Genomic DNA, 13,621 nt, shown 5'->3' on the forward strand with positions numbered 1-13,621 from the left:
AATGTCAAAATGTGGCAAACTGAACTTTAGAATGGAAAATTGAGGCACTGAGTCCAACCAAAATTGACAGATTTGCCAGTACCTAGCTGTGTCCTCCCTGATTATTTACAGCTGCCTCTATAGGCATTGTTCTGCTTGCAGAGGCATAAAGGTAAAGGTAAAGGTACCCCTGCCCGTACGGGCCAGTCTTGACAGACTCTGGGGTTGTGCGCCCATCTCACTTAAGAGGCCAGGGGCCAGCGCTGTCCGGAGACACGTCCGGGTCACGTGGCCAGCGTGACATCGCTGCTCTGGCGAGCCAGAGCCGCACACGGAAACGCCGTTTACCTTCCCGCTGGTAAGCGGTCCCTATTTATCTACTTGCACCCGGAGGTGCTTTCGAACTGCTAGGTTGGCAGGCGCTGGGACCGAGCAGCGGGAGCGCACCCCACCGCAGGGATTCGAACCGCCGACCTCTCGATCGGCAAGTCCTAGGCGCTGAGGCTTTAACCCACAGCACCACCTGCGTCCCTTAATATCTTTAATATCTTTGATATTAAATCAGTAGTAGCTGATCTGCTGACTATGATCAAAAGAAAGTCCGAAAGATACAGCAGTCTAATGGCCATGAGAGATAACTGTGGACCATCTGCTCTAGACGTGAAAAACAAAGGAAGGAAATATAGCTGTTGTCACCTGTGCATAAATTTAGTCACAACGGCTTATGATTTATCATCAGCACGAACCGCTAGCTGCGCCTCTTGACTTCTCAATTTCTGTTTCCAATTATTAAGGTTCTGAAGATTGGTAACTGCCATCTAATCTTGCACTGGCAGTACTTCAGTTCAGCTACAGTTTTATCAGGTTTTCCGTTATTAAGAGCTATTTTCAGAAGCCTACACCATCGCTAAAGTGGAAATAAGAGCCTTGTGGGGAACGAGAGTTGGACTCCAGGTTCTTAAACGCAGAACATCACAAATGAGCATGGGTTGTGGGTCTTGGATATATGAAGAATATATTTTTGAACCCCTGTGATTCAGGTTCCAGAAAATGGGACACTTTTTATAAGGTAAAAGAAGTACTTTAAGGTAAAACTGGCTACCATTAGAAACAGAACTTTGTTGGCAGAGGTCCCTTGGTTCTGGAACTCCTTCCCATTGGAGCCTCTCTATTGACCCATTTAAGAGGGAGTTGAAAAACCTTCCTGTTTTGAGCAGGCTGCTGGGATCAATACTGTTTAAAGTAGTAGGTCTATGTCAAATGTTCTGCCCCCCACCCCCAACAAAGGCAGAGCAAGCCAATTTTATACGTGTCGTAGGTACAGGGCAGAAGGTGGGAGGGTGGCTTTTTGTATTTTTTCCTCACTGTTCATTGCCTCCTTGTTATTTACTAATATTTATTTGTATTTTGTTACAATGGGAGGGGTGGCACACTCCCCACACAACATAAAGGCTTAAGATGCAGTGAATCTGAAGCCTGTCCCCATGCGCCTGCAGAATGCTCCCTGGTGTGGACCTGGGAGAGTAAGCTCTGATATATCCTATGGCCCCCTAGGACCCTCTCTCAGTGTCCAAGGGTCTTAATTTTCAAAATATTGACCTGTTCAGAGCCCTGTTCACTGCTATTATTTCCTCATCTGTTGCTATTTCTGCACATTAAAATAATAATAATAATTACCACTTCTTCCTGGATTAGTTGCATTAGTATTCCCAGGCCATCAGTAATCACATAACGGTGAGGATGGTGTCACAATTCTGCACATACCCAATCAGATTTGGTGTGTGATGACATCACTGTAGGTAAATGAAGTCGTCATGGAGTTAGGACAATGCTACCCAGTGAACACTACTGAATCAGTCACACACAACCTTCCTGGCCTGTCCCAGCCCAAAAGACATTGAAAAGGTGCACTTTTCATTGCTACCAAAAATGTTCACCCCCACCCCAGTAAGTACTTTAACCTAAGCCGTATTTTAAAATATTGCTTTCTGCTTTATTTATGTGGGAAAATTGGAAATGGAGGGGATGTTATGAATACCACTTGGGGTCAAAGGAGGAGTGCATAGAGGCAGTCATTTCAGGTGACACCAGCAGCAGTTTCCAGCCAGATCTCATGAGATCTCATAAGAGCTCCACGAAATCTCACTGGAACCCCCCATTGCCACTTTGCAAGCACTGCCAAACAACCCATCTAAGGGAGGCTTCATCAGGGTTGGGGAGGCAGCAAGCTGAGAGGACACCTTCCCATTTTGCCTCGGGTAGTGAAAGGGGAAATGCCAACCCTGGTTTAGAGTCAAGAACTCTGAGTTACACGATGCATTCATCACACATGTGGTGCAGTGATATACTTTGTATTGATCTTATTGACTTATTGAGAGCCAGTGTGGTGTAGTGATTAAGAGCAATAGACTTGTAGTCTGGTGAACCGGATTCGCGTCTCCGCTCCTCCACATGCAGCTGCTGGGTGACCTTGAGCCAGTCACACTTCTTTGACATCTCTCAGCCTCACTCACCTCACAGAGTGTTTGTTGTGTGGGAGGAAGGGAAAGGAGAATGTTAGCCGCTTTGAGACTCCTTTGGGTAGTGATAAGGCAGGATATCAAATCCAAACTCCTCCTCTTCTTCTTCTTCTTCTTCTTCTTCTTCTTCTTCTTCTTCTTCTTCTTCTGTACTGTATTGATCTTCAGGTCATATTGTGTTGATCTTCTTGTCATTTCTGTTAAATTGTGTACCGCCTTGCTGTATTTTTGCTGCTGAAGAGTGTTCTATAAATGATGCTCTGTCCCAGCTTCTGCCAACATAGCAGTTCAAAAGCATACCTGTGCAAGTAGATAAATTGGTACCACTGTGGTGGGAAGGTAAATGGCATTGCTGTGCACTCTGGTTTCCATCACGGTGTTCCGTTGTGCCAGAAGCAGTTTAGTCCTGCTGGCCACGTGACCAGGTGGAAAAATGCCGGCTCCCTCGGCCTGAAAAGTGAGATGAGTGCAGCAACCCCATAGTTGCCTTTGACAGGACTTAACCGTCCAGGGGTCCTTTACCTTTTTTAAAAAAAACAACCTATAAATATTTAAATAAATAAACATTAACCAAAGTTCTAACTAGATGGCCAGTCGAGTAGCACAAAGGAATGGTGAAGTGGGATGATGATGGAAGTGTCCTGCTGCTCCTTGGAGAGCTGCAGAGGCCATTGCCCCAAAATAGGTCTGTCTCCGGGGTTCTTATATCTCTCTTATTACATGACAAGTAGACTGATGTGTTGACTGTAGGTCTTCTGGACTGTATGCCCCTTTTCTGGCTATTTGACTCAAAGGTCATCATCTCATGCCATTATCACTAGGTGTTACTAGGCAAACGGACACAACTGTCTCATTTCTTCTTCCCATGAATATTGTTTTTTTAAAGTCCTGTTGAAATGAGCTAGCTATCATCCAAAGGAGCTTGCTTCTCCTCTTGCAGAGGCTGTCCTTTCAGTCCAAATATATCTGTTCCGCCTTTTCAAGCATTGCATTTTGAACTGATTCTATTATAAAGGTCAGTGAAAATCGAGATGCCATTTTTGGCTCAGGAAGCCAAATGTCCTAGGAGAACCCTCTTTTACAGTCCATCATTCACACACCAATTCCTGCCATCATCTGACCACATCCATGGCGCCAGCTGAGGCAGTTCCCTTCATCCTTCTGTAAGAAAGACCTTGTCCCTGCTATCAAGAAGCTTCATCCACTTGGCTACAGAGCACAGGGGAAACCATCAATTTATTAACCAGAATAAATCCATTTCACTCTGATGTGGTGTGCTCACTAATTACAATCCCTTTGCTATATTTGAGGTAATGGAATTTGGATTTCCCAGAAGTTTCAGTGGGATATGACCCAAGACATGCAGATTCATTAATGGTGACTATAACCCAATGTAACTTTGGATACAACAAATACATCTGGATTTCACATAGCTTTCAGCTTAAGGCAGCAAAAAAGAAATGCATAGTTGACTTCCTCGCAGCCACATTTTTGTGTCTTTCAAAGCCCTATAGAGTGCAATACAATTTGGAGAACGTAAGGTAGTGCTACACCATAACATAAGCAGCAAATCACTTAATATTATTCTTAATAAAGCCCATCTGGTTGTGATCTAATGAGAACCACATTTAAGTCACTTTTTCCGTCTTCAAGAATGTCATACAGTCATAAGCAAGCAACACTTTCAAGATTATTTATGCTGCTCTATTACAGACAGGAATCCCCAAGCCATTTACTTTTGTTTAGCGTGGTTCTAATATAGTCCCACCAAAGTCACAATCAGGGCTTCAGGGAGTCGAATAAAGAGGGACCTGTGGTCTGACACAGCTTCCTATGTAATCGTGTGCCTTGCCAAGAGGCAAGGGGTTCTTTTTAGTTTGTTTGTTTCTGGCAGACAATAAAAACACCAAGGTGGTTACTTTAACAAGTTTATTTGCTAGCAAAGAATACAAAGTAAAGCATTAAAAAATCAGATTTCTCATGGCTGGGGAAGCACCTCCAGAGCAACAGCTATTCCTCTCACTCCTTCAGTCTAAGGCAATGTCTTCAGTGTCTTCAATCTTTAATCTTAGCAGCGCTCCAGTCTCCCATATTTATATTATTTGGGTGTGGGAGCCATATCCCTGTGTTCAGCCAGGGGTAGTACCAATGGCTTCATCTCAGGTACATCAAAGGATTGGCAAGCTGCCCTCTACTACTGTTCGTGTGAGAAGCACTAGTCCCTGTCATTCTCATGACTTTGATGCTGCAAACACATGAATCAATCCTCAATCCTGGCATTCAGTATCCAGATTGACCTCATGTCCTGATAAGCCTCTATCTCTGTCCTGTCTCTGTAGTCTAAAAATCAGCTCCCAAGTCTATTTATTTGTATCGTTTAATATTCCAGTGCTCTGTGTTTATAAAACCCAATAAAAAGTTATTTTTTATAATAATAAAAAATAAGCTCACATTGCATTAATCTATCCTCACCTGATGCATCTCTAAACGCAATTAAATCCTTAAAGGACACAGCCTAGAAGGTTATTAACTAAGCAAGTTCAGGCTTCTATAAAGGCCCTGCATAAACCATCAGAGAATCCCACCCTCTCCTTGTAACATAGCTCCTGCATGTCTTCCCTAACACTATGTTCCTAACCAATCCTAAAGCAATTGCCTAGGCGTTCGAAAGAATCTCATGTACAACGTATTGGAAGTAAATGTAGGGTTTTCAAAGCCTCTGCTTCTGGCTCTGTGTAATGGATGCTAATAGAATGGGGGTTTTTTTAGGAATGCTGGAGACTTGGGGAAATGATCTCTCTCAGCGGGCCAGTGCCTGATACTGAGGAAGTAAGCAAACCCAGCAGCTTCTCAAAGCTTTCCTTCAGGCAGAAAAAGAATCCACATTTTTAAAATATAAAACCACATGTTACTTATGAAGGTCTCAAGTAGATGTATTTTAGTGTTGAAGCCCACCCCCACCCCTCTTCCAGCAAGATTGGAAGTGCAATTTGAAACATTTCTTACCATTGTTTTGTTCATGTCTCTTACAATGAAATATATTGAGTGGAAAGGAGAAAAAAGTTTTTAAGGTTTGGAGCAATTTAATTGTGGTTTCCTTTTAATACTGGAGCAATTATACATGTCACTAGCTGAAAAGCAGAATTACTTATTATGAAACACTAGCAATAGCTGACACCTTGATCCCAGTGCTATTAACCATTCCTGAAGTGCTCACGGCAAGACCATTTTTCAAAATAAAGAAACACTAATTCCGAGGAAAGTATCATTTTCTCCTACTTATTTCCATGTGCTGATGGTCTCATGTTACATCCAACTAATTTAAACCTGCTTACGCCAATTATTTCACACCATGGTCCTCTTTTTTTTTCTCTGGGCATATCAATCATCCAAATTAGTTCAGTTTTGTAATAAGAGTATAATTCAATCTTCCTTTTAAAAGAGCATAAGCAAATTTCACCTGAGCGTAATGACACCCTCATATCCGTTTCTTTCCTCAAGGTCCTCAGAAGTTATTTAATATACCAAACATGCATCAGAGGCCCAGTGTTTACCCTTTGGGAACAGATGGTACATCTCCCTTAACTTGTCCCAACATGTGAATGTAGCTCTCCACCCACCCACTCAGTGTTCCAGCCCGCAAGCACATGCAGGGATAAGACATGTGAATGCCATCTGCATATGTCCAGTTCAACATATGCAGAAAACTACATGGATGATTTTCCAAATTATATCATATAAGCAATTTGTACCTTGGTACTTGGAACTGCTGTGGTCTAAACCACTGAGCCTCTTGGGCTTGCCGATCTGCAGGTTGGCAGATCGAGTCTCCACGACAGGGTGAGCTCCCATTGCTCTGTCCCAGCTCCTGCTAACCTAGCAGTTCAAAAGCAAACCAGTGCAAGTAGATAAATAGTTACCACTGAGGCAGGAAGGTAAACGGCATTTCTGTGCACTCTGGTTTCCGTCACAGTGTTCCTTTGCACCAGAAGTGGTTTAGTCATGCAGGCCACATGACCGGGAAAGCTGTCTGTGGACAAACACCAGCTCCCTTGGCCTGAAAGCAAGATGAGTGCCACAACCCCATAGTAGCCTTTGATTGGACTTAACCTTCCAGGGGTCCTTTACTTTTTACATGTGGAGCCAGTGCTAATGCACTGGGTGAGCAAGAGTCTACACTGGACCTCAGTGAGGGATATTGCCCAATATTATCCAGTCTGGCCCATGGATAATGCCCATGGATAATGCAGAACAAATGATGACCTGGTTTGAACCAAATGCTGTGAGATTAGAGTACACTTTGGGGAATAGACATTGCTCATACATTTTCCCTCCTGTAAAAAAATGAGAAAAGTGTCACTTGGCTTTTGATGCTCAAAAGGAAGGTGTACACAGATTAATATGAATGAATGTTTTAGGTGTTCATGTGTTATGCTAAATTTTTGTTTTGCATTGCATTGTATTGTATATTAAGAGTCTTTATTACATTTTATGCTTCAGTGTGGGAGTGTTGTTTATTTCTCATCTAGGGCCTTTGTGATGTTCCTCAACTACCTCGAAGACAGACGTCTGGATCCCACACAACAAATGAGTAACGCAACTGGACATTTATTTCCTACAAAATATGATAATCTGGAAATGCCCTTTAAATGCTCCTAAGTATCAGAATGTTTTTGTCTGTTTCAACACTCGCATTCTTTCCAGAATTAACGGGGAGCGAATTATCAAGTGACTAGTTATATTTGGTCCCACAACCTTTGTATGAGGTGACTTAGTGCTGGACAGCTCGGTTTCAACCCACCTTCTGCAGGAAGTGAACAGAGCCATTTGGCACATAAATTAGCTGAGCTGGGAATTTTCTATCCCTTAATGAACTTTTCCATTTAACATTACCAGAAAAATACACCAAGGAATCTTAAGAGCTTCATCATCCTTGGAGCTGCGAAGTATGGTATGTGCATTAGTGAAGGTCACTGATTAATTCTGTCTCCATCTAAATAAAACTGGTTGCAGTAGTCTGATCCAAGGATAGCTGCAACATCAGCTGTTGTGTGCTAATACCATAGAACTTTTTAAATGCTAGGCAGAGCAATCCTAATTCTGATGGCGGGGGGAGCCTGAACAGTTGCCATGTTCTAGATTTTCACAGTCTACAAGGGCAGGGTGGGAAACATGCAACCAGAAAAGAAACTAATGGCATAAAAATGAGAGGCGCATCACGGTGACCCAGGAAACACCACCAATGGCAATCAGGGACTCTAGTAACAATGATGTCTACATCATTCTGCTCACATTCAGAGGGAACCAATAATGGGGCCATGCCTACCACACACTTTCGGAATCATCACACACACACCAAGTACAATGATGTCATAGCAACCCTATTTCTTCAGCCTCGGTGTCTGAACCAGCAATAGGATCCCCTACAGACACACTTGGTATCCTATTATGCTCTTCACAACCATTGCATGGATTTTCTCTATATTGCTGCATATAGAGGGAGAGGAGGGGTGGTTACTGGTGGCATGGAAGAAACTGCCCACATCTCTGGAAAATGATAGATATGCTATCATTTGCCAGCAGTGCCCTTCCACAGTCTACATGGGACAAACAGGCCAACCCCCTACACAAAACTGGTGTAATTCTGACCTCAGAAGTGGCAACAGTCAGAAACAGTCAGGACGCCCTGTTTCTGACCTGAACGTAATTCTTTACATGTCAGTGCCTTCTTTTTAGGAGTGGAATGCAAGACAGAAAAGTTGACTGGAAGTCTGGAAGTTAATTTGAAGTTGGACTGAATTGTGCTTAGCAATTACTCGCGGTTCTTCAGTCTGCTTAGTTCAGACTTGACCAGTGTGTTTTCTGAAGATCTTGTGGCTAATAAAAGGTCACATCATTACAGAATTGAGGCAAAATCTACAACAGTGAGAACAAATTTGATACTGTGGTTAAGTCCCTGAGTCAGCTGCAGAAACATCTGCACTGGTTCTTAGGGTAGCAGCTGCCTCCGATCGTGGTGTAGAGTGGGATGTGTGGGCTGCAATTTAAACCACAAGAGCCATGTAGATGGGAGTGCTGCATTCTTGCTGTAATGGTTCTAAGGGTTGCTCGTGCGTAAATCGGCGCCACGCTTGGCTGAGTTACCTGGGTGAACCCTTTCTGTCCGGACAGCCACTCACTCGTGGCTGTCTCAGTCGCTGGCAGAATCCATCAGTGGGTGTTTCTTGAACTTCTTCCAGCAAAGAAGCTCTTTGACGCCTAGTCTCCGCCTACTCTCCCTGCGCAGAAGCCTTCTGCGCAGGGAGGGTGTGGGCAGCGGAGGACCCGTGCTCTCCCCGCTGGTCTCCGGCAAGGAGTCATGGAGCCACCTCGCCGATTCCCCCATCTGCCCCCCTTCTCCACTAGTGTTACGCTGATTTCCTTCCCCAGAAGATGGGCTGCTTCTCTCCCTCCCGGTATGCTCTCCGGAATCCCTCTGGAGCCCTCCCTCTCCCTCTGGCTCCGATGGCAGTTCCCTGACACTTGCCCACCTACCTCTCTCCCTCTTCCCCTTTCTCTCTTATATAGGCATAAGAAACTGCTTTCACCAAGTCATACCATTGAACTATCTAGCTCAATATTGTCAATGCTGGCTGACAGTGTTTCAAGCAGGAGTCTTTCTTGACCCTACCTGAAGATGCATGAGATGAACTGCATTTACTACACTTTGGTTCTTCACCACCTAAAGTGCCTCACCTGGGAGAGACATGTTAACATGACGAAAAGGTGTCAATGGCCCAACTAAGAGGAATCTTGGGCCTAGGCAGACAGAGGCTGCCAAGGTGATGAGGTGTGAGAGAGAGGTGACAGGTGAATAGTGTCTTTAGCAAAGTGTGCTGGGAAGAAGAAGGGAGAACAGAGGGACAGAACCATACGAGGCAGGCTGACTGGAGGCTGGCTGGGAGAGATGCCTTGGGCTCCAGTGCCGCACTGAAGAAGAAGAAGAAGAGTTTGGATTTGATATTCCCCTTTGTTACTACCCGAAGGAGTCTCAAAGCAGCTAACATTCTCCTTTCCCGTCCTCCCCCACAACAAACACTCTCTGAGGTGAGTGGGGCTGAGAGACTTCAAAGAAGTGTGACTAGCCCAAGGTCACCCAGCAGCTGCATGTGGAGGAGAGGAGACATGAACCCGGTTCACCAGATTATGAGTCTACTAAGCTATTGCAGTCTCTGCCACATCTTGATTCTCAAATGAACATAAACCCTGTATGAGCACCTGAAACCCCCTGGAATCTTGCTATCACTCAGCAGAAAGTGCCCAACTTTTGTAACCCCCTCACCTTCCCTTTGGGGCAGTGTTGCATTTAAATATACATAAGAACATAAAAAGAGCCCTGGTGGATTAGGACAGAGGCCCATCTAGTCCAGCATCTTGTTCTCACAGTGGCCAACTTGTTGCCTATGGTAAGTCCAAAAGCAGCACCTGAGCACAGCCACAATCTTTCCACTTGGGATTCCCAGCAATTAGCACCCAATATGTCTGGAAGCTACCTCTAACTGCCCATCTCATGTGTAGTTGTTTCTTAGAGACACATCCATTTATATCGTGAGAATATAGGTCTACAGATAAGACATGGCTTTAGCCAACCTGTTTTTTATTGAATGTTGGGAAACTACTCAGATCTCTGGAAAATGTTTTGCTTAGACACACAGCTAGCGGAATTCTCTGCTCTTGGGTTCCATCTCTTTGCTAGATTTTCCAAACTGCTCCATAAAGAATAGCTCTGGGGCCAAATATATCAATTCAGAATTCTGCTTTGAAAAGGTAATCTTAGACATCTGGGAACTACTATTACATTTTGTGGGTTTTTTTGTTTTTTGCTTTTTTATTCAATCTTCTGCCAAATGTCTTCCCAGTTAAATGCTGGAAGGAAAAGTTGTTGTGCTAGTTCCCCTTCCACATTTCTTCTAGAGCAGGGATAGGAGAACTTTGTCCTACTAGATCTTCTTGGACACCAACTGCCAACAGCCCCAACCAGTATGGTCCATGGTTAGGGATGATGGGAGTTGGAGCTCTACAACATCTGGAGGTTCACAAGCTTTCCATCCCTGTTCTAGAGTTTTATGTGACAATGCTGTACTTCAGTTCTTCTGGCTATAGGATTTGGTGAGAGCCCTGTTATGTCAGCTAGACGTGCTCTTTCCATGACATATGTGCTAGTGGAATACCCCAGATATGCCAGCATAATGGCTAAATTAGGAATGAAGTCATGGGTGGGATGGGGCAGCGAATGGAAGGAGCAGACTTAGGTAGGATTGTACCCAACTAAGTTCTGTTCAGATTAGAGCCACTGAAATTAACCTAAATTAGTAGTATCTATTAATTTCAGTGGGTTTACCTGTGTAGGACTAGGATTGGATACAACTGTATCCTACACACCTCCAGACCACGGCCCAGTTCTCCAATATATTAAGGTATTCTTGAATCCCGATTCTGTCTTCTGCATCATTGGCTACCTCTCCCAATTTGGCGAGATCACACAAAGGAAGCACTTCCACAAAGAGCTTTCCTTCAGAACACTCCTAGGGACTTGATCCCATTGCTAAGTCTTCTCTGGTCTGAATCCTAACAAGTGCCTGTTTGGGGACTCCAACAAACAATAATGCAGGCTGGATACACACCATACAGTTAAAGCAGTGGCGTAGCGTGGGTTGTCAGCACCCGGGGCAAGGCAAGTAATTTGCACCCCCTAACCCGTGGATTTGTGCCCCCTAACCCTAACCCCCAGATGTTGTGCCTGGTGCGGCCGCCCCCCCCTGCACCCCCCACGCTACGCCACTGAGTTAAAGCACAATTATTGCTAATTATCTCTATTACTTAAAGCACATGACTTCCACCAAAGAATCCCGTTAACTATTTTATTAAGTGTGCTGGGAATTCGTTGCTCTGTAAAGGGTGAACTACAGTTCCCAAGATTCTTTGCAGGAAGCCACATGCTTTAAATACATTTTAAATGTATTGTGTGCATACTTAGACTCCACTCCAACAACTGACAGTGTCTACACAACCATTCCACCTACACAGAAAGGGGGAAATACTCAATGCAAACCATAACTGCTGTTGTGTGTCTTCCATGTCTACCTCACTCACCCACTCCCTTTCTCGTATAGGATTTTTTGTTCATTTTAAAGAGTAAGGTAAAAGTAAAGTAAAGGCAAAGGACCCCTGGACAGTTAAGTCTAGTTGAATTCAACTTTGGGGTGTGGCACTCATTTCCACTAGTGCTAAACTGAAGATTGGTCACTTGTCCCCCTGCACATATTACTAAAATGCATCTTTTCTTGTTGTGATTTTTTTCTGCTCATTTTTTTTTTGGGGGGGGGGATTATTAGCCTCTCCTCCCTTAAGTGTATGTGAGTGAGTGGGCATGCATGTAATTGTGGCCTAGGCATAATTTATTAATTACATAGCTATCTGAGATTGAAAACTTGTGCCATTAAAGTTAATAGAAGCAGCATGTGCTCAACTCAGGCCTTTTATTAAGCTGCCTTGAAAACAGTTTAAAATGTGGTGCTTTGAGCATCCAAGTCCTCTGATGTTACGATGCATAAAGAGGGAATTAGTGAAGGATATATAGCTATAAAGTTGCCAGAGGATTTTGCAATTATTACTGATGCATACAGAGCTTTAAACTGTCGTGCTAATGATCTACTCTATTCCCCACTGTGTCGTTAATTTCCATCCTGATCAAGCGACTTGGTAAGGACCCATGTAAAAATAAAGTGGTAGAAGAGTTTGAACCTTCTCACATAGCACTATTCAATCTAGGGTCAACATTAGACTGAGATTCCTGGGCCTGATTTCATCATGAGTTCAGCATCGTACAGTATTTAAAGATCACAGTGAGAGAAAGATCCTGGTTCCAGTAGCCTTTTGTAATATGGTGTTAATCATGCTATCTGCTTTACAGGGCTGCTGCAGATATTACTGAGGTATTGTTGCCCATATTCATATATTATCTGTGTGTAAGGCATTGATGTGTAGAGCAAAGGGGCAGTCTGCATTTTTCATCCCACCTCAACTTCATGCTTTTTCCATTCACAAACCATGAGCTGTGCATGGCTATGTGAGCAGAAAATCAAATGCACAAGCTCCTGGTCAGGGGAGTCTTTAGCCTATGTGCTGCCGGGGTGCAAAGATCTGCCCAGCACCCCAAATTTGTCAAGCGCCGCTATTGTGAATCTTTGGTAAATGAGCGCACAAAGTCAAAAGTCCTTTAGTGAAACAGTAGGTATACATTTCGGTGATACCTAGGTATATATGTATTTTGGTTTTCTAGCTTGATCAAAATTATTTATTATTTCATAACAGGTAGATAGTTAAGAGCTTAGGTGGTTTCAGTGGTGGGCACCTGGCGTCCCCCAGAATTCTGCGCCCGGGTGCCCCGCACCCCTTGCACCCCGGGTAAAGACGGCCCTGCTCCTGGTATTAAGCAGATGCTCTGTGTGGACTGGGCCTTGCAAACAATCACACTCAGGGCTTTTTGTTTCACCTGGAACTCATGGTTATTCAGTTCCAGCACCTCTCAGGTGGGCACCATTGCCATTATAAGAGAACAACGGTTCTTGTGAGTTCTGGCACCTCTTCTTCTAGAAAAATAGCACCGCAACCCTGATTTTTCCAGGGTTCTAAAATACACTCAGAGCCTCTATTAGTACAGAAGTCCCCTGCCTCAGTTGCCAGAGTGGTTTAACAATAAATCTGCCTTGACAGAGGGATCTTCTAACAACTATCAGCACCCTTAACAAACTACAGCTTTCAGAATTCTTCAGATGAAGCCATAACTGTTTAAAGTGCCTTAAATCTACTGTATGTGGCTGCAGAATACCTGAAGAGTTGAGAAAAACTGGGCTCTGGTTCCACATCATTTTGATTTGGTTTTACCTCAAGATTTTCCCTTCCCAGTCACCTCCACTTTTCCATCTGCAGTAATTAATTACAGAATCCCAACAAGGGTAAATATAACTCTCTTGATATATGGAACAAATCAGCCGTGGGAAGGCACTGGAGATGAAAGAGGGGAAACAGCGTGGTGTATACTAAAATTTGAGATCACATTTTCCACTTCATATTGAACAGGC

At 43.9% G+C, this 13,621-nt stretch overlaps 1 long non-coding RNA gene across 1 annotated transcript; it reads left to right on the plus strand.

Moving 5' to 3' along the window:
* Positions 1-1,806: 1,806 nt before the first annotated feature.
* LOC307214329 lies at positions 1,807-9,219 on the plus strand. Its single transcript, XR_013837924.1, has 3 exons — positions 1,807-1,926; positions 7,028-7,449; positions 9,066-9,219. It is a non-coding gene; the product is annotated as an uncharacterized lncRNA (long non-coding RNA).
* Positions 9,220-13,621: the final 4,402 nt, after the last annotated feature.

The sequence above is a fragment of the Podarcis cretensis genome (genome assembly GCF_951804945.1).
Source record: "Podarcis cretensis genome assembly, chromosome: 4".
Taxonomy (NCBI): domain Eukaryota; kingdom Metazoa; phylum Chordata; class Lepidosauria; order Squamata; family Lacertidae; genus Podarcis; species Podarcis cretensis.